This window comes from Schistocerca nitens, chromosome 1, assembly GCF_023898315.1.
Source record: "Schistocerca nitens isolate TAMUIC-IGC-003100 chromosome 1, iqSchNite1.1, whole genome shotgun sequence".
Classification (NCBI taxonomy): Eukaryota; Metazoa; Arthropoda; class Insecta; order Orthoptera; family Acrididae; genus Schistocerca; species Schistocerca nitens.
Window position 1 is genome coordinate 305,208,478 of NC_064614.1, and position 21,705 is coordinate 305,230,182.

General features: G+C 41.1%; 1 protein-coding gene across 3 annotated transcripts in view; it reads right to left on the bottom strand.

Moving 5' to 3' along the window:
- LOC126248427 (TBC1 domain family member 13) overlaps window positions 1-21,705 on the bottom strand; it is a 249,466-nt gene that overhangs the window by 222,351 nt on the left and 5,410 nt on the right. The gene's annotated exons all lie outside the window — the stretch shown is intronic.

The following is a 21,705-nucleotide window of genomic DNA, read 5'->3' on the forward strand; positions in this document are numbered from 1 at the left end:
GAAGTTTCTTTACTGTCATAATTAAACTTTCTGTTTTGAATATAATTGTATGATTACTAATTTATATTTAAAAATTCATCTGCTGAGTAGAAAGAGTTGTCATTTAGAAATTCTTCTAAATTGTTTTTAAATTCTGATTGCTTACCAGACTTGTGATGCTATTTGGTTTGTGACCTAAAAGACTTTTATGGTGGCATAATTCATCCCTTTCTGTCTCAATATTAGATTCAATCCAGAAAAGTGAAACTGTTGAAAGCAAACCTACCTCCTGTTCTCACCACCACATTTGCAATCTAAAAGCTGTCTCTGCAAGAAGCACTCTGGGAAGAAGCCAAGCCCCTGCAGCCCATGTCGTATCATGGTGGCAGGACTCCCGTCACCTGTAATTGGCTATAACCATGAATACACCATGCAGAGCTCTCATTCTCATGTTCTAGTTCAACAGAATGTTCTGTGTACTGGATTGTATCTGCTGACAACTCCATCTGTGATCTTGGACTTAGTATGGGCTTTAATACTGGCCATCTATCTACTGTGTGTGTGACATCGAACTTATATGTTTTTGTCTTTGCAGTTTGTTTCCATTGTGTCAGTGTGATAAGCAAAACAAATTGTGCTCATAACAGCAGACTTCTACACTTAGCATGTGTGTGCAACAAAGATCATCTCCATTCATCATGGGCCCAGAATTCATGAAACTATAGCAGCAACTGCTGCAACTTTAAATGGAACAGCAACGGCTTATCCTAAGCAGCTCATCAGAACAGAGCAGCATCCACCACCACCACTTGTGCCTTTTCATCCAGAAGATGAAGACTGGGACTCATACTACAGATGTCTGCAGCTCCCCATCCAGGTGAGAAGCATAACTGACATTACTAGGCCGTGCGCTTTTCTGCTGGCTACTAATCCCCTAATACTGTGTCTTATACAAAAATTACATCCTTTCAAAAATCCTGAATGTTAAGATTTGTCTGAAATCTGAAGTTTGCTGTCTAAGCATTATGAGCAGCAAACACATTCTGTTGCAACAGCTAGGCTCACATGTTTTCATTGTTGCAAGAAGTTGCATCAATCATATGCTACATGGGCAGCTGATCTCAAAGTGCTGACTTATAAATGTCAATTTCTGTGTGGAAATCAAAATCCAAACAATCTTCATTAGTGCATGATGTAATAATTAAGTATGCACCTGATAAGAAGACACTGAAAATAATAAATTCTGCTTTCAAAGAAGTGCTACCAATAAGAATTATTTTTAAATGTCAGATGAACAGAGCATTATTTTGCGGAGAGCAATGTATCTTTTGTAAAACCACTTAAAATATTGAATGCAGCACAGCATAATCTTGGTGACTGTAAAGCAGATTCCATAAAACTGTTCCCATTCATGCCACAGTAAGTGTGATTGGAACTCACCAAGTTAATCTTCATCATCCCACTCCGGATTCAACCTGATGTCCTTTTAACGGCCTGAACAATATATCAGCAGCTTTACATATTTGACTCACAGTCTTTATGTCACCTGTCTACCACTCAATGCCGAAGTTTGCAAAAGCAGCGCTATGTCACACCATCACAGCAGCATAAACACATTACAGCCACAGTTGAACCCTTTCACAGAACAACGGCAAAAGTTCTCTCTAAGACTAGCAATCAATAACCAATTAATACAATTTCTTGTTGAAACTGGTTGACCAGTTTCTATTAAAATGAAGAAAACTATGCTCATATTGATTATATGTCTCTCGGCCAATCTCACAAAGGTTACAGTCCTGCACCAAACACAGCATACATTTGCATGGTAAATACACAGTAAAGACATTGCACAAAAAGTCAGCTGTCCGATTACTTTCTTTGTTGTGTCACCACCTCAGGTATTTGAGATGGACACTGGTTCATCTTTTGGTTTTAAAGTAGTAGATGACATCAATATTGTATCGGCAGTTGTACTATCTTAATTCACTATTCACCTAACTTTCAGAAGTATTTTCTCTAGGCTTAGGATGTTCAATAATTATTGTAGCTCACATTCAGCTAAAGTCTTCCACAGCTCTTTGCTACTTTAGAGCACAACCAATGCCAGTAGTATTGTGAGATGAAAAGTCCGAATTACACTGCCAGGTGCAATAAGACATCCTCACATCTGTCACATGCAGTCAATTGGTAACACCATTGGTAGTGTAGCAAAAAGCAAATGGTTCCCCATGTGTTTAGAGAGACAATTATCTGGGTGATATATCGGTAAGTGTTGCTATGAGAGAGAGAGAGAGAGAGAGAGAGAGAGAGAGAGAGAGAGAGAGAGAGTGGGGGGGGGGGGGGGGGGGGAAGGGAGAGAGAGATCAAATTTTGTGAATGTACATCTATTTTTGCAGACACCACAACAAAAATGACTATAGTGCAACCATAAAATTGTGAATTCTTTCAAGGGCAAATAGAGTACATGTAATGGCTACATACTGACTTGTGAAGAACTTCAAATAACTCAGCAACACGCAAAAGCAGCAGAAAAAATTCAAGTGTATATGAACTTGAAAGACCTTCAGTCAATTCTCGGCAAAACAAATTACAAGAAATTTACACCAAATGTTGCCCAGATTGCCAGACTACTTAATAACCTACATAAGAAATGTGCAAGAAATGAATGGTGATAGCAGTGTCAGGCAGCTTTTCACAAGTTAAAACATTATCTACCAAGTCTGCTCCTTGTCTGGCAACCTATCACTAATCAAAACACCTTGTCCTAATCCCTAATGCATCTCAACATGGCATCAGTATCATTCTTTCCCATAAAAGTGATGATGGAATAACAACCCCTCACATATGCATCTAATACACTTAATTCTGCTCAGATCAATTACTCACCAAAAAAAACAACAACTAGATATCATAGGTGACAGCCTAAATTTCCGTTCATTTCTCTATGGTACAAAATTTAACTTCATGGACATGCTCTCATGTGTATTTTTGCACTGGCCAGTTATGGAACTCACAGGGTGTTGAATGGGTAGCAGGTATTGACTTCATTATGTGATTCTTCAGAGAAATGTGGCTCATCCTCATAAATTCCATTTTTAAGTTATAGTCGCCAAGATATCTAATATGTTCCCATCTCGAGTTGGTTTTCTAACCAATTGCTCAAGGTTGTGTGTTGAGAGTGCTCCTAGAAAAACTTCACATGAGTCTCTGCTTCTGCGCCCTGTGATAAACGTGTAATTTTCTCAGTTAACAGATGCCAGATTAAAGTCTCTACCTACAACTAATGGATAATTTGGGTATTTATTTCCTATGTACTCAAGACTTTGCCTGAAATGTTCTGCAAACAACCTTGGAGGATGCTGGTGGTCTATAAAAACATCCTAATACAATGGTCAATCCTTGCCTGATTGACAGCTTTATCTAGACTATTTCGCAGTCTGACCCGGTATCAAAGTCAACTGTGTTTAAACAGCTTTTAACTGCAATGAACACACCACCTCCCATAGCATCAGTCCTATCCTTCCTAAACATTGTCCAATCCGAGTTCAAGATTTTACTGCTATTTCTGTCTGGTTTTAACCAACTTTCAGTACCTAATACAACATTGGAATTGCTGCTGTTTGTTTCGGAGAGTAACTCGGGGCTCTTGCTACAGACACTTTGACAATTTACTAACATGAGACTTAGCATATTTAAATCCTTTGGAATGATCTGTTTGGGTGAATTAACAATCTTTACAGTTAGCACACCCACATCAGTGTCATGAACTGGTAATTTTTCAGACCAAAGGTTTGTTTCCTGTGGGAGGAACCTAATCTAAAAAAAAAAAAAAGAAAAAAAAAACCATGTGCATTCCACAAATAGTGTACTACCCATGTAGCTGCTTCCTGTGTGTAGTAAACCCCTGATCTATTGAGGGGCATCATACAACCTTCCACCCCACAGAGTAGGTCGAGGAATCTGCAACCATTTTCATCACAGAGTCGACATAGCCTCTGGTTTAGATTCTCCACTCGACTTCAAACCAGAGGACCCCAGTCCACCCTGGGTATGATGCTGCAGATCATCAGCTTGGCTTCCACTCCTCGAGAGATGGAGGCCGCCTTCACCAATTTAGCCAGCCATCGAAAGGACCCAAGGATTTCCTCAGAACACCGAAGACAGGCATAGTTGGTGCCGACATGTGCAACAATCTGCAGCTGGCTGCACCCTGCATGCTTGATAGCCGCCAGAAGAGCCTCTTCCACATCCCGGACAAGGCCCCCTGGCAAGCACACCGAGGGAACGAGGGAATGTTGGACTTCTTCCCCACCCTAGCCGCTATGTTCCTGAGTTCAATTACCACGAGAGGTCAGCACTAGCGCAAAGAGTTGTTCACGTGATATTCATTGGACTGTTGTCTGTAAACACGTGTCACATCAGTACTCTTGGAAGAGAGCTGTGGCAGTGATATGGCTCTGTTGTTGCTCCTGCGTAGTAATTTGCGAAGATTGGGGGGGGGGGGAATGAAATATCGAGATTCGAGCAGTGATTAAGTACTTCGTAAAATAAGATATGAAAGCAAAGACATTCATGCTGATTTCCAGAATACACTAGGGGACTCTGCTCTTTCATACTCAACTGTTGCAAAGTGGACAAATAAATTTAAATTTGGTCGCGAGAGCTTAGATGATCATCCGCACAGTGGTTGGCCAAAATGTGTTACTACTCCAGAAATCATTGCAAAAGTGCACAAAATGGTCATGGAGGATCACCGATTGAAAGTGCATGAAATTGCACATGCTTGCCAGATGTCATCTGAAAGGGTATTTCACATTTTAACTGAAGAATTAGAAATGAAAAAATTATTTTCAGATGGGTGCCACAACTCTTGACGCTGGATCAAAAATGCATGAGAATGGACATATCAGAACAATGTTTGGCCCATTTTAGGAGAAACGAACAAGATTTCTTGTGCCTGTTTGTGGGCACCGTTGAAACTTGGGTGCACTACTATAACCTAGAGACAAAACAACAGTAAAAGCAGTTAAACATGCTGATTCTCCACCACCAAAGAAAGCAAAGGCAGTTCCCTTGGCAGGAATGGTCATGGCATCAGCGTTCTGGGATGCGAAGGGGATTCTGTTTGTCGATTATCTCTCCACTGGGCAAACAGTTATTGGAGAATACTATGCAAATCTCCTGGACAAATTCCAACATAAGATGTATGAAAAAAGGCCAGGTTTAGCAAGGAAGGTCATCTTCCACCAAGACAACACACACCCACACACACGTGTCGTCGCCATTGCAAAATTAAATGAGCTAAGGTATGAATTGTTGCCACACCCACCTTATTCACCTGATATGGCTCCGTCAGACTTCCATCTCTTCCCAAAACTGAAAATTTTTCTTGGTGGATGAAGATTCACTTCAAATGAAGAACTGATAGTCGGAGTTGACAACTACACACATCAAAAAAGTTTTGCATCACCTCGGTTCCAAGAGTTCCGGAACCTATACAGAAAATTGGAATAGAGATCAAGATAAACATCATTTTCACCCTTTTTATTACTCATGAGAACTACACATTGCTTGTTGTACCACCACACAGCGAGACCTTCAGAGGTGGTGGTCCAGATTGCTGTACACACCTGTACCTCTAATACCCAGTAGCATGTCCTCTTGCATTGATGCATGCCTGTATCCGTCGTCACATACTATCCACAAGTTCATCACGTACTGTTGGTCCAAATTGTCCCACTCCTCAACGGTGATTCGGCGTAGATCCCTCAGTATGGTTGGTGGGTCACGTCTTCCATAAACAGCACTTTTCAATCTATCCCAGGCATGTTTGACAGGGTTCTTGTCTGGAGAACATGCTGGCCACTCTAGTCATTATCCCGAAGGAAGTCACTCACAAGGTGTGCATGACGGGGGTGCAAATTGTCATCCATGAAGACAAATGCCTCACCAATATGCTGCAGATATGGTTGCACTATCGGTTGGAGGATGGCATTTACGTATCGTACAGCCATTACGGTGCCTTTCATGACCACCAGTGGCGTACGTCGGCCCCACATAATGCCACCCCAAAACATCAGAGAAGCTCCACCTTGCTGCACTCGCTGAACAGTGTGTCTAAGGCATTCAGCCTGACAGGGTTGCCTCCAAACACGTCTCCCAATGACTGACTGGTTGAAGGCATATGCGACACTCACTGGTGAAGAGAATGTGATGCCAATCCTGAGCGGTCCATTCGGCATGCTGTTGGGCCCATCTGTACCACGCTGCATGGTGTCGTGGTTGCAAACATGGACCTCGCCATTGACGTCGGGAGTGAAGTTGCGCATTATGCAGTCTATTGCACACAGTTTGAGTCATAAAACGATGTCCTGTGGCTGGACAAAAAGCATTATTCAACATGGTGGCATTGCTGTCAGAGTTCCTCCAAGCCATAATCCGTAGGTAGGGTCATCCACAGCAGAAGTAGCCCTTGGGCAGCTTGTGCGAGGCATGTCATTGACAGTTCCTCTCTCTGTATCTCCTCCATGCCTGAACAACATCGCTTTTTTACACTCCGAGACACCTGGCCACTTCCCTTGTTGAGAGCCCTTCCTGGCAAAAAGTAACAATGCGGACGCGATTGAACCGCAGTATTGACCACCTAGGCATGTTTGAACTACAGACAACGAATGCCATGTACCTCCTTCCAGGTGGAACGACTGGAACTGATCGGCTGCCAGACCCCCTCCGTCTAATAGGTGCTGCTCATGCGTGGTTGTTTACATCTTTGGACGGGTTTAGTGACATCTCTGAACAGTCAATGGGACTGCGTCTGTGACACGATATCCACAGTCAGCGTCTACCTTCAGGAGTTCTGGGAACCAGGTGATGCAAAACTTTTTTTGATGTGTGTATTCTTCAGGCCTGGAGGAAACTCATTTTTGAGATGGGATCAGGGCATTGAAAACATTGTTGGACCAAGTGCATTAATCTAAAGGGAGACTACATTGAAAAATGAAAAAAAAAAAGTTTCAGTGATGTAACTACTTTTCTATTCCATTCCGAGAACTTTTCAAACCACCCTCGTAGATGTATTTAGCCAGGAAAATTATGCATGTGCAACAGATCTATGACATGACAATCAAATGCCAGACAGGCAGGTCCCACCTAGTGCCAGTGCCGTGGCAGCAGTGCCCCAAAATGGCATATCTTATTCGTTCTCCTGCCACCTGCGAGTTTCAGTCGGTGATAAGGTTCCTTACTGCACAAAACATAACGCCCCTCAAAATCCATCAGCAGCTTTGTCAGGTCTAGAGGCAGAACATCATGAGCAAACAGGTGGTGCATCACTGGTGTTGGCTTATTTCCGAAGGTCATCGAAGTGTCCATGTTGAAGAGCGCAGTGGGCGACCTTTCCTTATCATTGATCAACTGGTTGAGCTGGTGCAACAGTGCATCCTGGAGAACCATCATTTCATGATTATGGAGCTGAGCAGCTATTTCCTGCAGATATCACAATCATTTTGAAAACAACAAAGAGCTGAAGACGGCTGCCACACACTGGTTCCATTTACAGGTGGCAGACTTCTACAACACAGGAACACAAAAGTTGATCCTACAATATGACAAGTGTTTCAATTCTTTTGGTGACTATGCTGAAAATTAGCTCAAACATTGCTGTACCTGTTGCCAATAAAGTTTTTCATGTAACTTTGTTGTCTTTGATTAAAAAAAATAAGGAAACTTACTTTATGAGTGCACCTCATAAAAAGAGGAAAGCTACAACACTATGCTTACTTCATTCCAGAATGTCAAGGGATAATTTTTTGGCATAACTCACCACCCTAAACTAAAGTTTTCCAAAAAAAATGGGTAATAAGAATTATTTGTGGCGTGAACTCAAGAAAGTCCTGCAGAGACCTATTTAGGGAACTTAGGGACACTAGCTACTGCTTCCCAATATGTTTATTCCTTAATGAAATTTGTCATTATAAACATATTTTTTATTTATTTTATTTTATTTTATTTTTTTTTTTTTTCAAACCAACAGCTCAGCTCACGGAATCAGTACTGCAGCAAATAAGAATAATCTTCACAAAGAAAGGTCTCCATTATTCAGGAACACACATTTTCAATGACTTGCCACAAAAACTTTAACTAATTATAAAAGTCAGTTTAAGATGAGCCAAAGGATTTATTGGTGGCCAACTCCTTCTACTCCACTGATAAATTGAATTTCTAAGTAGAACCAATTGATATGTATATGTTACAAATAATATCAAACAATGCAAGTATTATTACAAACTGACATCTGTACAAATTCACTGCATAATGTGATCACTGTAAATCAGTGTTGTAAAATAATATTTCTATTTGACACTGCATGACATATAGCCTAAGAATTATCATATGTACCTTACTATATTGTTATATCTAAAAAGAAAGATGATGAGACTTACCAAACAAAAGCGCTGGCAGGTCGATAGACACACAAACAAACACAAATATACACACAAAATTCAAGCTTTCGCAACAAACTGTTGCCTCATCAGGAAAGAGGGAAGGAGAGGGAAAGACGAAAGGATGTGGGTTTTAAGGGAGAGGGTAAGGAGTCATTCCAATCCCGGGAGCGGAAAGACTTACCTTAGGGGGAAAAAAGGACAGGTATACACTCGCACACACACACATATCCATCCACACATACAGACACAAGCAGACATATTTAAAGACAAAGAGTTTGGGCAGAGATGTCAGTCGAGGTGGAAGAGTAGAGGCAAAGAAGTTGTTGAGAGACAGGTGAGGTATGAGTGGCGGCAACTTGAAATTAGCGGAGATTGAGGCCTGGCGGATAACGAGAAGAGAGGATATACTGAAGGGCAAGTTCCCATCTCCAGAGTTCGGATAGGTTGGTGTTGGTGGGAAGTATCCAGATAACGCGGACGGTGTAACACTGTGCCAAGATGTGCTGGCTGTGCACCAAGGCATGTTTAGCCACAGGGTGATCCTCATTACCAACAAACACTGTCTGCCTGTGTCCATTCATGCGAATGGACAGTTTGTTGCTGGTCATTCCCACATAGAATGCATCACAGTGTAGGCAGGTCAGTTGGTAAATCACGTGGGTGCTTTCACACGTGGCTCTGCCTTTGATCGTGTACACCTTCCGGGTCACAGGACTGGAGTAGGTGGTGGTGGGAGGGTGCATGGGACAGGTTTTGCACCGGGGGCGGTTACAAGGATAGGAGCCAGAGGGTAGGGAAGGTGGTTTGGGGATTTCATAGGGATGAACTAACAGGTTACGAAGGTTAGGTGGACGGCGGAAAGACACTCTTGGCGGAGTGGGGAGGATTTCATGAAGGATGGATCTCATTTCAGGGCAGGATTTGAGGAAGTCGTATCCCTGCTGGAGAGCCACATTCAGAGTCTGGTCCAGTCCCGGAAAGTATCCTGTCACAAGTGGGGCACTTTTGTGGTTCTTCTGCGGGGGATTCTGGGTTTGAGGGGATGAGGAAGTGGCTCTGGTTATTTGCTTCTGTACCAGGCCGGGAGGGTAGTTGCGGGATGCGAAAGCTATATTGTTACAATGAAAACAATCAATTTTTGACAAACTAATTTAATTGGATAGATAAAAAAAATCATTTACCAAGCAGAGGCAGAACACACACATAGTATAAGTTGTAATTAGCTAGGCTTTCGGATCCAGTGGTTCCTTCTTCAGGCAGAAGGATTGAAGCGGAAGTAAGAGGGGCTGAAGGAAAAGCACTGGAGAGGTTTAGGAAAAAGGGGTAGATTTAGGGAAAGTCACCCAGAACTGTTGGTCACGGGAGACTTACCGCACAGGATGAGAAGGAAATATGTTGTGACAAGCTATTTGTTATCTTTTAAATGAAAGTATGTTCAAGAGTTTTTAACTTATTAAACATCTTTGAGTACCATTCCACATGGAATGTGCGGAAGGAACATTAGCATATCTGTTTTTCTTTGTAAATATTTATTGTATATTCTTGTTTTCCTCACATGTTCTACTTCCAAGGAGACCTTTTCACTATGCATCTCATAGAACTACAAGTACATCTAGTCTAATATAATCCATTACTGGAGTTCAATATCCAAAGAGCTGTTCAACTGAAGCTCATTTATGTCTATGACCTGGGATTTATTGCACTTTTTGTATATACAGGCACTCCCCCCAATGCCAATATTATGCTTGCACTAATGTAACTCTGTATCCAACTGTTCTGCGACTTCCACACAATCTGCATTGTGTATCTGAAGAAAAGCCTTTTATATTTCTTACAGTGATATAAGAAGCTCATCTTTCCTATATGATAGATTTTTTATGTTTTGATAGGAAAGTACAATTGTACTGCAGTTGTTACCGTCTGTTGTGTTTAAGCTGGCTTTTTTTTAAAAAAAAACCAATTGTCATAACTGTGGGTCAACTGAAAGTTGTGATTTCATCTGTATGCTTTCATTCATGATGAAACTGTTTTATGTTGTGTAACATCATTGTGGCATGGTGTCTTGAGTCGGATCATGTTTGTAAATGGTGTGTTGTTGTATTTTTGGTGGCACTCTCATGTGTTGGATGTTTAGTTGTTTGTTAGGTACATGAGTGAGTCATTTGATGTTGTGAGCTGAGTGTGTCATGTTGTTAATGGAAGGGTTTGTGCTGGTTTGCTAGTAAATTACTTTGATTTTGCATATTGTGCTAATGGATCCATGTTATGTTTTTGATGTTTGTTACATGAGTCAGTTTTGGTTCATGGAACTGTGGACTTACAACTCCTTCCCCCCTCCCCTCCCCACAATACACTACGCGACTGTTTTAAATTTTGAGTGAGCTGGTTTATTTCTTGTACTTGACTTTTTAGTTAATATTTCTTTTGGAATGGTGTCATTGTTATTATCATATATTTTATTTGTCCCCTTCAAAACTGCCTGCTTGTTTGACCCATTAGTTTCATTCTACTGCTGAGGTTAAGTATTTGACAAGTTATTTATGTTTGTTAAAGGGCGTAATGAGCAATGTCATGGTCATCATATTGTATAAGCTTGAAATAGGGGTGTCTGCCATCCTGATGATGTCGCAGGTCAAAGCACATGGATGGGATTGCAACTTTTGGTTTTGTTATAATTGTGTGCATAGTTATTCTGTACTCCTTCCTTCAGAAACATTTATCCTACAAAAAGTCCTAGTGAAAATACTGTAAATTAGAGGCATTAGATAGAGAGCACTCTGGTTACAATGAATAATTCTCTTAGCAGAAACATTCATATGTGGATAATTCTCTTTGCAGTGCAGCCATTTGTGGGATGATGCGCTGTCTCAAGGACATGTGATTACCCTACTTTGTTGGCTGACTCATGACAATCTGGCTGCACAACTTGATATGGTCATTGCTAACCTATTGATTGTTAAGACTGCTAATTGCCTTTGGACCAGCTATCTGTGGTCAGAGGGCACGTGCATGAGGATGAAAATGCCTTCTTAAGCTGCATGTACAAGTGCGGAGCCAGAGCCTGGGTTACAGCAGAAGCCTGCAGAGAGAGAGGGTATGACTGATGTGACTTCACAGCCAGGGAAATGCACCACAGTACACAGTACCCAACAGCCAGAAGAATGAAGGCATGGGTCTGGGTGTGGTGGCCACGGCAATCTCAGAATTGTGAGCTTAATGACTTTCTGCAGACAGTGATGTTAAGGCTTATTTAATTGCACTGTCAGGACAGACTAATTCAAGTGCTGCCTTGAGGAAAATGTTTTGAAAACTTGCAGCAAAAGTTGCATGGTTGACCTTACTGTTATTGAAGTTTAAATTTGCCTAAGCAAAGCAGGAACTCAGCTCACATTTAAATTGAAGTGGCTTAATGACTGATTTTCCAGTTTCACAATTGTGCAGTCTCCCATTACTGCCATCAATTATCTCAGTATTAAATTGTGCTTTATTCTTTTCCAAATTGATACTACTGAATTAATTTACAGTTCAAGTATATGTCACTGAGAGCTGCATTATAAAACAAAACTTTGTTATACGATCCCCTTGCCAGTGCTATGAAATTATTGTGGTTTTCTCTGTTATACAGGTTAACTTGTGTATGCCTGTATTGTAAGGCACCCAGGCAGAGGGCATGGCTCACCGGGATATTTTCCTGTGCATGTGATTTCAGTCTAGTATGCCACCGTCATGAGCAAGGAGCCTCCCTCTGTTTTCATTAGCTGTTGTTAAAGTAACATGGTAATTGCAAACTTGTATTTGAGAGAAGGTTTGGCCACATCATGAAGGTTACGATGCTCCATTTTGGGCAGTGACCTGGGTAAACTGTCCGTTGTTTTGAACTGAGTCAGTTAGTTACTGAAATCAATGTTTTGTACAACATTTCTAAATAAGTCAGTTGTTGCTGTGAATTTTTTTCTCTGCAACTGTCAATGGTGTGGTCAAGTTTTAATTAGCTCATCAAAAATCTACGATCATTGGCGTTAAGTATTTTTAATTCACTTGTTCTGTGGTCTTAAAAATGTTTAGAAGTTCATTTGTTCTAAATAAATTAAAAATTTTACTGGTATCAACTGTTCACAGACTCCTGGGGAATTTTACTAGTTTGTTAAGTCCTGATTTATAACTGCATCTGCTACATTTGTTTTAAAGATTTGGTCACAGTAAGTCTTGGTTTATGTTGTTCAAGAATCAATGTATGCAAGTGTTTTCCATGACATCTAATAACTGATAAGTGAAAATCTTATAGAAAAGGTGCAGCAGCTTGCCACCCAAGGTCCCCTATATCCAAGCCATCCTCATTAACCACACTTAATGCATTGCAACTGGGGTAGCAGTGAGCACAGTTTGGGTGCGTACCTTGTTACTGAATAAGTATTAGCTTCTAGTTAGTGTATTCTGGTAGGGTGTGCCTTCAAAACTGTTGTCATACCTTTGTGTGCGTGCAGAAACTATTCCCCATTGGGGCATGACGAATCCTATGGGTAAAACATTTAAGAAGGGACCATCGAACATGTGAATTACACATCCACAGCAAGAGGGAGGATGGCAGTGTCACGGGACACTGTCAGCGGCTGCGAGCTGTGTTGTGCAGCCCAATAAACATTACCATGAAAATTGTTGGCGAGGTGAGTACCGTTTGCACTGCATGTCGCTCCTTGTTGTTCACACTTCAGGAAGGTGTAACATTGTCAGAAGGAACCTCTCCCTCCCATGATCAATTGTCGAGATTAAGCACTCTGGTAGACCACCTCACTAGTAGGACTGCTGATGTGAGTTCAGTTAATAAAGATCCAAAATTCAGTCCTGATATACAGGCATTGCATGATGAGCTATTGTTAGTACAGCAATGCATATCTTTCCGCAACTGGCAGGAGGACAGTGAACAAGTTGAAAGTCATAGCTTGGATAATCAGGGAAAGTTTAGTGTGCAGCGGAAGGAGAATGCTTGGAGTCAGTTAGTAATCTTCCACATCCCCTTCTTCCTATCATTCAAGAAATTTGTACCCTGCAAATTAGTTATATTAATCAAACTATGTAAGTGTTATGGCTAATAGTAAAGCTGGAGAATCAACCCAATGCCTTACAAATTCCCCATAGTGTCGTGTTCCAAGTAATATTTCCATTAGCGGAAGAACGTTTGAATATATTACTGATGGAAGTTTTGCAGATGCAAGTTTGCTTAGTATTCTCCATGAGAAGATATTGTTTAAGTGCTTAGGGGCATGTGCGCAAAGAGATTTGATTGAAAATATTTTTATAAAGTAAAAAGAGGCAAAAGAATCATTAACTACATTGAGCATGTACGAATGTCAATGATTGCCTTGTCACTTAACATTTCTAAAAATGAAGCTGTGCTTAATATTTTATAAAAAATGCAGCTGCAGCACCAATTCTGAGTACTGTTTTTGAATAAACTGCATTCAATTTCTGATCTAGACGTAATGGTCATCAGTACTGAAAATAAGAGATATAAGGATGAGAAAAGGAATAGCGAAGGGTTGACCTTTAAGAGCAAGGTTACTAACACCGATGATCTGGTTCATACTCAGTGTATATGTTTCCAGTGTAGGAGTGAAGGATATCTTGTTAGAGACTTGCTGCAGGAATGACGGTCAGATAGTTGATGCCAGTAAGTGGCGTGGGGCATAAAGGGTTTTTTGCCACTGCCACTGTGCGGCTATGCCGAGTGTGTGGCTGTGTACAAGGCATGCCTGCCCTTTGTGTGTGCCACTGAGGTCAGAACTAGTCTGTGCCCTGATCAACTCTTGAGCAGCCCTTGATTGATCATACATGGTACAGTCCAAAAATACAAATCGTGGGGTTTTCTAGGTTATGACCAATTAAGGAGAGCTGTAACTCTGTTCGTGGTCAAATGTTGGAGCTTGTAGGATAAGTTTGCTGTGAACTCAGGATAGATAATTATAATTGTCCAGTACAATTTTTGGTTGCCAAAGGACTTACCATGAATGTATTGTTAGCGAGTGACTTCTTGGTGTGTACACATTGTATACTAGATTATGTGAAAAAGGCATTACATTTTAAGTTTTGTCCCAGTAGGGAGATTGGGTTTTGTAACAAAGTGGATGGGCTGACTGCGTATAAAGTTCAATCCGATGATGGGATTTGTAGTAGGACATTTAAATCAATCCAAGGACACTCAACTCTTGGAATTATTGGGACAGTTTCCAGAGGTCTTAACAGATAGGTTGGGGGTTACCTATTAAGCTACCCGATCGAGTTCTGGTGAGGCAGACTGCCCCCCCCCCCCCCCCCCCCCCCCCACCTTTCAACTCCTTAAGACGAAAGAGTTTAGGAAGGTCATGGATTTCTTGCTTAATGACACTGTTATAAGGCTATCTGTGTCTCCATATGTGGTGCCCATCTTCCTTGCGCTGAAGCCCAACAGTAGGAGTTTTAGACAAGTCATCGATTATTGGATATGAAGCCAGAAGATAGTTTTAGAACTGTGCCTCTACTTGACCTGCATAACACTTTCGCTTCATTTGCTGGGGAACACATCTTCACCGTGTTCAACATTAACCAGCCTTACTACCTGATACCACTTACGGAGAGTTACAAGCCAATGACTGCCTTCTGTATGGACTACAACCTGTTCGAATTTCACAGGGTGCCCCTCAAGTTGTCTACCTGTGTGGCCGTTTTATCTAGGATCAATGACTTGAAATTTAAATGTGTCTATAACTATCTGGACGATGTCGACATCTACAGTGCAAATTTTGAAGAACATTTTAAGCACCGCAGGCAGGTTTTATGGCAACTGGGAGAGGCTGGTTTGACTGTTACACACAATAAGGTCACACTGATCCAGCCACTGATATTGTTTTTGCACATGTTGTCTCCACTACTTTGGAACTTCAATCACTCAACATTGTAAGTGATGACAAGAAGGGACCAACCATCATAATGGAAGAAGTAAAGTCTGCCATAGCTGCAGTAAAAAATGGCAAAGCAGTAGGTAAGATACAATACCGGGAGAAACATTAAAAAGCTTGAACCAAGATGGAATAAGAGAAATATTGAGGTTATGTAATAAAATATATGACAGTGGTGAATGGCCTGAGAACTTTATGACAACAGTAATGATCCTATTACCAAAAAAACAAGGAACCAAGAAATGCAGTGAGCACAGGACGATCAGCCTCATTTCACACGCAGCCAAAGTGATATTAAGAATAATAATAAGAGACTTGAAAAAGTAATGGATGAGAACCTTGGTGAGGAGGCAGTTTGGCTTTAGATGGAATACGAGCACTGAGATGCAGTAGGGCTCCGACGAATCTTGGGAGAAAGGTTTATTGAAATAGGAAGAGACCTATATAAGTGCTTCATTGATCTAGAAAAGGCATTTGACAATGTGGCTTGGGACAAGCTGGTGACTATAATGAGGGAAAAGAGAGTGGACTGGAAAACCAGAAGACTTGTACACTCATTATATCTGAATCAAAAAGCCTCAGTTAAAGTGAGAGGAGAAAGTACAAACTGGATCTGACTAGGAAAAGGAGTAAGACAAGAATGCTGTCTATCACCTACCCTTTTCAACCTCTACTCGGAAAATATGATTGACCAATGCTCATTAGATGACAAAGGAGTATAAACTGAGGAAGAAGAGTAGGGTGTTTGAGGTTTACTGATGACATGGTCCTTCTAGCCACAGGGGAAAAAGAATTAAAGAATTTAGTGGACACCACTGAAGCTAACAGAAAAAATTATGGAATAAAAATTAACATAAAGAAAACAAAAGTATTGGCACTAGAAGGAAATAAAGAAATAAAAATTATGCTGAATGGAGAACTATTACAACAGGTGTAAAATTTTAAGTATCTTGGAAGCAGGATAGACACAGACTGGAAGTGCAACACAGAAATTAAAACAAGGATAGCAATGACAAAAGAGGCATTTTATAAGAGAAGGAGACTTTTCTGCAGCAGTCTGGACAGAGAACTCAGGAAAAATCTCATAAAATGTTTTGTATGGAGTTTTCGTCTGTATTGTGCTGAAACATGGACTTTGAGGAAGAAAGACAGAGGAAGGCTGGAGGCTTTTGAGATGTGGACAGGGCGGAGGATGGAGAGAATAAGTTGGATGGACAGAGTAAAAAATGAAGAGGTACTGAGAAGAGTGGGAGAGAAAAGACAGTTACTACATGTATTAAAAAGAAGAAAAAGAAACTGGATTGGTCATATATTAAGATAGAATGACGGACTGATAAAAACAGTTTTAGAAGGTTATGTAGAAGGAAACAGGAAGTGAGGAAGGAAGAGATTTCAGATACTGGATGACGTGATGTACGGTACAACATACAGCAGCCTTAAGAAGGAAGCAATGAATCACAGAAAATGGAGAGGCTAAGGGACTGTTAATATAGTAGAAAACTGATGATGGTGATGTCTCTGCTAAAAGCGTGACTGTGAACCAGCCGTGAACCAGTGCTGTATTCAAATTCTCAGTGCCACATAAAAAGATTTGTTGGCACGGTCAATTTTTTTTTTAGGAAATTTGTACCTGATTTTACCCACCTTGCTGCACCCCTTAATCAGCTACATCACAAGGGAGAGACGTTTAGGTGCGGCGACTCCCAGCAAGCTGCCTTTGATGGGTTAAAACATGCCATCAGTAATGCACTTGTGCTGGGAGTCCCCAATTTTAACAGGCCATTCATGGTCCAAACAGAAGCTTCCATTTCCGGGATCATGGCAATCCTGCTCCTGAAGCAGGAGGGGCATCAAACTCTTCCATATGGATTGTAGGTGCTGTCTGGAACCAAACTTCACAACTCTGTATGTGAGCTCGAGGTTCTGACCCTATTGTTTGCTCTAGAAAAATACAGATTTTATCTCACACACAGACACTTTAAATTGGATATAGATGAGCAAGCCCTGAGTTGGGTTTTAGCTATGCCACACTACACTGGTCACATAGCATGCTGGGCTGCGAGAATTCCTGCCTTCCAATTTTGTGAGATTTATATATGGGGAACACAAAATCAGGTGGCAGATTCACTTAGTCGAATGTTCAATGATAAAGAGAAAGATGAGGTGGAAGAGTCTGTGAAGGAGGCAGAGGCAAATGGTCACCACCATCTTGACCCATATCCCCTTTTGTTTAACAATCTGAAGAGGAGCAGCAGAAGGATAACCAGTTATGGAGGGTTCTTCATTATCTGGAACAGGGGCTTACGGTAAAAGGTTATTCCTTAGAGAAGGGTGTTTTTTGTTACTGCACTTGATATGAGGGAATGGCAAAGATCTGCCTTACTCATAGCTCAATAGAGGCAGTCTTCAGCTATTTCCATCTGTCGTCGTGCGGTTGACCCTTAGGGTTACAAAAAACAAAGGTTCAAATCAGTGAACACCTAACTTCGAAAGGTTTGGGGACTGAGATATGGAGGCTGGTCGGGAGTTGTCATGAATGTAAATCAGGGAAGCTGGATGTCAACATTAATATGGGCTTCCTGCAATCCACATGGGGGTTCAGACCCTATAACAAACTCTTTGTGGGCTTTTAGGACCCTTACCTCATACCCGAAGTGGTAATCATTATGTCTTTGTGGTTGTGACCACATTTGTTGGCTTATACCGAGTAGAGGAACCATCAATGCATTAAGTATTCAACATCTATCAGGCATCTTCGCCTGTTTTGGACTACCAAAGGTGTTGGTCAGTGACGATGTGGCTACATTTACTCCATGTGAGTTTCAAAGATTTTGTTTCAGTAATGGAATTAGGCATTTTACACCCACTACCTACTACCATCAACCACCATTCGCCAAGTGTATAAATAGAAACTTAAAATTGGCTTCTGTAATTTACCATTCAGGATCTCAAAGGAAATGGGATAATTTGCTCAACTGGTTGAGGCTGGCATTTAATACTGCATCTCATGAAATGCGTAGAACCACTCCAGCTAAACTCATGTTTTCTTTTGACGTCAATTCCACTTTATGTAAACTCTGGGCATTGGCCGACCTGTTGCCAGTGTGTGTCAACCAGCAGGAATTAAAGGCAAATGGGAGGCTGCAAGAAGGCTGGAGATATAACAAAGAGTGATGTGTAGCATTTCTAGCAGTAGGTGACATAGTACATGTGAAAAATGTACAAAACTGGAGCAAAGTTGCCCAGGGAATTACAGGCAAAATGCTGCAGTGATTTGTGGGTCCATGCAGCGTTATTAAGGTTTTAACCCCAGTCAGCTATGTGGTCCAAGATATGCAAACACACAGGAAGATCTGGGCCAATATGAGCCTACTTAAGTTAAGCAAAGTTGACGGGGAGGCCCAGTAGTAACAAAGAAATATTGTTGTTGTTGTTGTTGTGGTCTTCAGTCCAGAGACTGGTTTGATGCAGCTCTCCATGCTACTCTATCCTGTGCAAGCTTCTTCATCTCCCAGTACATACTGCAACCTACATCCTCCTGAATCTGCTTAGTGTATTCATCTCTTGGTCTCCATCTACGATTTTTACCCTCCACGCTGCCCTCCAATGCTAAATTTGTGATACCTTGATGCCTCAGAACATGTCCTACCAACCGGTCCCTTCTTCTTGTCAAGTTGTGCCACAAACTCCTCTTCTCCCCAATTCAATTCAATACCTCCTCATTAGTTATGTGATCTACCCATTTAATCTTCAGAATTCTTCTGTAACACCACATTTCGAAAGCTTCTATTCTCCTCTTGTCCACACTATTTATCGTCCATGTTTCGCTTCCATACATGGCTACACTCCATACAAATACTTTCAGAAACGACTTCCTGACACTTAAATCTATACTCAATGTTAACAAATTTCTCTTCTTCAGAAACGCTTTCCTTGCCATTGCCAGTCTACATTTTATATCCTCTATACTTCGACCATCATCAGTTATTTTGCTGCCCAAATAGCAAAACTCCTTTACTACTTTAAGTGTCTCATTTTCTGATCTAATTCCCGCAGCATCACCCGATTTAATTCGACTGCATTCCATTATCCTTGTTTTGCTTTTGTTGATGTTTATTTTATGTCCTCCGTTCAAGACAGTGTCCATTCCGTTCAACTGCTCTTCCAAGTCCTTTGCTGTCTCTGAAAGAAATACAATGTCATCGGCGAACCTCAAAGTTTCTATTTCTTCTCCAGGGATTTTAATTTCTCTCCGAATTTTTCTTTTGTTTCCTTTACTGCTTGCTCAATATACAGATTGAATAACATTGGGGATAGGCTACAACCCTGTCTCACTCCGCTCCCTACCACTGCTTCCCTTTCATACCCCTTGACTCTTTATAACTGCCATCTCATTTCTGTACAAATTGTAAATAGCCTTTCGCTCCCTGTATTTTACCCCTGCCACCTTTAGAATTTGAAAGAGAGTATTCCAGTCAACATTGTCAAAAGCTTTCTTTAAGTCTACAAATGCCAGAAACGTAGGTTTGCCTTTCCTTAATCTTTCTTCTAAGACAAGTCGTAGAGTCAGTATTGCCTCACGTGTTCCTATATTTCTACAGAATCCAAACTGATCTTCCCTGAGGTTGGCTTCTACCAGTTTTTCAATTCATCTGTAAAGAATTCGCGTTAGTATTTTGCAGCTGTGACTTATTAAACTGATAGTTTGGTAATTTCCACATCTGTCAACACCTGCTTTCTTTGGGATTGGAATTATTATATTCTTCTTGAAGTCTGAGGGTATTTCGCCTGTCTCATACATCTTGCTCACCAGATGGTAGAGTTTTGTCAGGACTGGCTCTCCCAAGGCTGTCAGTAGTTCTAATGGAATGTTGTCTACTCCGGGGGCCTTGTTTCGACTCAGGTCTTTCAGTGTTCTGTCAAACTCTTCACGCAGTATTGTATCTCCCATTTCATCTTCTTTTACCTCCTCTTCCATTTCCATAATATTGACCTTAAGAACATCGCCCTTGTATAGACCCTCTATCTACTCCTTCCACCTTACTGCTTTCCCTTCTTTGCTTAGGAATGGGTTTCCATCCAAGCTCTTGATATTCATACAAGTGGTTCTCTTTTCTCCAAAGGTCTCTCTAATATTCCTTTAGGCAGTCTCTATCTTACCCCTAGTGAGATAAGCCTCTACATCCTTACATTTGTCCTCTAGCCATCCCTGCTTAGCCATTTTGCACTTCCTGTCAATCTCATTTTTGAGACGTTTGTATTCCTTTTTGCCTGCTTCATTTACTGCATTTTTATATTTTCTCCTTTCATCAATTAAATTCAATATTTCTTCTGTTACCCAAGGATTTCTACTAGCCCTCGTCTTTTTACCTACTTGATGCTCTGCTGCCTTCACTACTTCATCCCTCAGAGCTACCCATTCCTCTTCTACTGTATTTCTTTCCCCCATTCCTGTCAGTTGTTCCCTTATGCTCTCCCTGAAACTCTGTACCTCTGGTTTAGTTAGTTTTATCCAGGTCCCATCTCCTTAAATTCCCACCTTTTTGCATTTTCTTCAGTTTTAATCTAAAGTTCATAACCAATAGATTGTGGTCAGAGTCCACATCTGCCCCTGGAAATGTCTTACAATTTAAAACCTGGTTCCTAAATCTCTGTCTTACCATTACATAATCTATCTGATATCTTTGAGTGTCTCCAGGATTCTTCCACGTGTACAACCTTCTTTTATGATTCTTGGACCAAGTGTTAGCTATGATTAAGATACGCTCTGTGCAAAATTCTACCAGATGGCTTCCTCTTTTATTTCTTACCCCCAGTCCATATTCACCTACTATGTTTCCTTCTCTCCCTTTTCCTACTCTCGAATTCCAGTCACCCATGACTATAAAATTTTCATCTCCCTTTACTACCTGAATAATTTCTTTTATCTCATCATACATTTCATCATCCTCTGCAGAGCTAGTTGGCATATAAACTTGACCCCTGGGCAACTTTGCTCCGGTTCTGTATATTTTTCACATGTACTATGTCGCCTACTGCTAGAGATGCTGCACATCACTCTTTGTTATATCTCCAGCCTTCTTGCAGCCTCCCATTTGCCTTTTAATTCCTGCTGGTTGACACACACTGGCAACAGGTCGGCCAATGCCCAGAGTTTACATACAGGGGAATTGACGTCAAAGAAATAAAATAAATTAATTAATTAAAATATGGTGGGGGGAGGGGGCAGCAATCTTTCATTCCCCCCCACCCCCACCCCACCTACACCCCCCCCCCTCCGGTTTTGTTTTTAGGAGAGGAGGTTGATAGGTCATTGCCAGCCTATCAATTGTCCATGTCGCAAAGAGTCT